A 2,816-nucleotide genomic window follows, 5' to 3' on the forward strand; every position below is an offset into this window, starting at 1 on the left:
ATTAGATTAAATCAGGTTAAAATGACTGATGGCTGTCAGGAATATCAATTATCTGATTATTGGTGAATTATTGATCATAAAATATCTATTTATAGTTAAATGACATCAGATAGAAATATGATCTTTACTCTAATTAATAAAACATCCTGAATAGTTTAAATATTTGGTTAGAAGAATAAAACATTGATCAGATAAATCCATTAATGATCCAAATAAAACCTAAAATCTGATATTTATTGATTTTCTGTCTGTTTCCTGAAAACCTTCAGATTTCACAAAGTTTCCCTTCAGGAAAATGTTCTGCTGCTCCTAATGTGAGCATCGCTAACGGACCTGCTGGTTCCTGCTGCGGCAGCTCCGACCCGGAAACGCTGCCGACCCTCATGGGTTTCCATGGCAACCTTTAACCAAACTGGGGGAAAAACCTCATTGGTGGAAAGAAAGGTCCAAATCTGTTCCGGTTCTGTTTCAGTTCAGAGATGTAGAAACTGCAGCCGAGAGGCAACACGACCCGGTTAAAGCCCGGTTCAGTCTCAGCTTTCAGAGGGAAGCAGAACTTTGAGCCGCTGGAAGCAGATTCTGCTCCAGAACCAGATTCTGCTCCAGAACCAGATTCTGCTCCAGAACCAGCAGATCAGATGAAACTCTGGTAGAATCAGTCAAACTGACTTTATTTGGACCTTTTTCACTATAAAATGCAACAACTAAAGTTTATTAGCTGTAATGTTAAAGGTTCTGGTTCACATAAAAAGGGTGAAAATATTTGAACATCTATCTGATCTACATCTATCTGATCTACATCTATCTGATCTACATCTATCTGATCTACATCTATCTGCTCGTATTTGTCTCCTTCAGGAAACATTTAGCTAAAACTAATCATGTTGATCTAAAAACAACCCAGAATAACCAGGTATTTTATTCAAACTATAATTCAAGACAAACAGGACTTTGCATTTTGATTGATAAAAATATACAAGTAACACACCATAAAACTATTGTGGATCCTGAAGGTCGGTTTTTAATAATCAATATATTTATGTCCAATCAGACACTAACGATAGTCAATATTTATGGTCCAAACACAGATTTTCCATTATCTTTTCAAAATTTCTTTACAATTCTTTCTGAATTTTCAGATTCTCACATAATAATAGGTTTGAACTTTAATACAGTATTAAACCATCTCTTGAAAAAAAAACTAAATCTAATTATACAGAAATCTAATCATCAGAAATAATTAAACAATATATGTGTGAATTTGGCCTCAGTGATGATTACATCCCGTCTCCAAAGAATTTACCTTTTTCTCTCCTTATCATTCATATTCACAGATGAATCTGTTTCTAATAAGCAATTCCCTAATGGGAAACACAACAAAAACTAAAATACACTGGATTGTGATCACTGATCATGTTCCTATATCCATCTCTCTGATTGTAGAAAAACAATCCCAGGTCTTTTAGTAAATGGCTCCTAATCTATCACTATTGGAAAACCAAGGATTTGACAAGTATCTGAAACAGGAATGGGCGTCGAGATAAAAGAGTCAGGAAATGCTGCGACGTCATTGNAAATCTAATTATACAGAAATCTAATCATCAGAAATAATTAAACAATATATGTGTGAATTTGGCCTCAGTGATGATTACATCCCGTCTCCAAAGAATTTACCTTTTTCTCTCCTTATCATTCATATTCACAGATGAATCTGTTTCTAATAAGCAATTCCCTAATGGGAAACACAACAAAAACTAAAATACACTGGATTGTGATCACTGATCATGTTCCTATATCCATCTCTCTGATTGTAGAAAAACAATCCCAGGTCTTTTAGTAAATGGCTCCTAATCTATCACTATTGGAAAACCAAGGATTTGACAAGTATCTGAAACAGGAATGGGCGTCGAGATAAAAGAGTCAGGAAATGCTGCGACGTCATTGATGTGGGAAACAGGGAAAAACTGCATGAAGAGGCAGAATCACAGCATCTGGAGTCCATAAGAAAAGAGAAGAGAGAGAAAAACAAACTCAGCTGGAGACAGAAATCAGGAATTTAGAGGAAATAAACATTTTAACAGAACAAACTGAAGACAAAATACGTCTAAGATGAGATATGAACTAAATACGCTTGTAAACAAGGGAGCAAATTTTATATTACGGAAACTTAAACAAGATAATTTTCAGTGTCGTAATAAATCTGGTAAATATTTGGCCAATCAGCTGAAGTAGAACAAAGAGACAAATATTATTTCTGTTATTAAAGATTCAGCAGGGAAAGCGACCAGCTGCTACAAGAAATAAATGATGTTTCTCCAGATTTTCATACCAAATTGTATTCTGGAGAAAATAATCCTTCCCAAGAAGAAATTAACTCTTTTTTTAAACAATATCAATCTACCGCATTCGACAGATGAACAGATTGTTCTGCTTGAAGCTCCATTGACAGGAAAAGAATCAACCAATGCAACACACTTTCTGCCAAACAATGAAGCACCAGGACCGGACGGCTTTCCAGCTGATTCCCATWAACATTTTAGGGATATGCTTAATCCAGCATATCTAAAATTAATACAAGAAATAAAAGAAAATGGTATTATTCCTCAAAAAATGTAAATACAGCTGCTGTTCCAGTTCTTCTTAAACCTGGCAAAGATCCTACGTCACGTCTAGCTGTCGCCTGCTCTCATCAATAAATACATGAAAATGATCACTGAGGCATTAAAAAGTCATTTCACCCTTAATTCATCCAGATCCAGCTGGTTTTATTAAAAATAGACACTCCTCACATAATATACGGAGATTGCTGAACTTAA

Source organism: Poecilia reticulata, unplaced genomic scaffold (genome assembly GCF_000633615.1).
Source record: "Poecilia reticulata strain Guanapo unplaced genomic scaffold, Guppy_female_1.0+MT scaffold_714, whole genome shotgun sequence".
NCBI classification, from domain to species: Eukaryota; Metazoa; Chordata; class Actinopteri; order Cyprinodontiformes; family Poeciliidae; genus Poecilia; species Poecilia reticulata.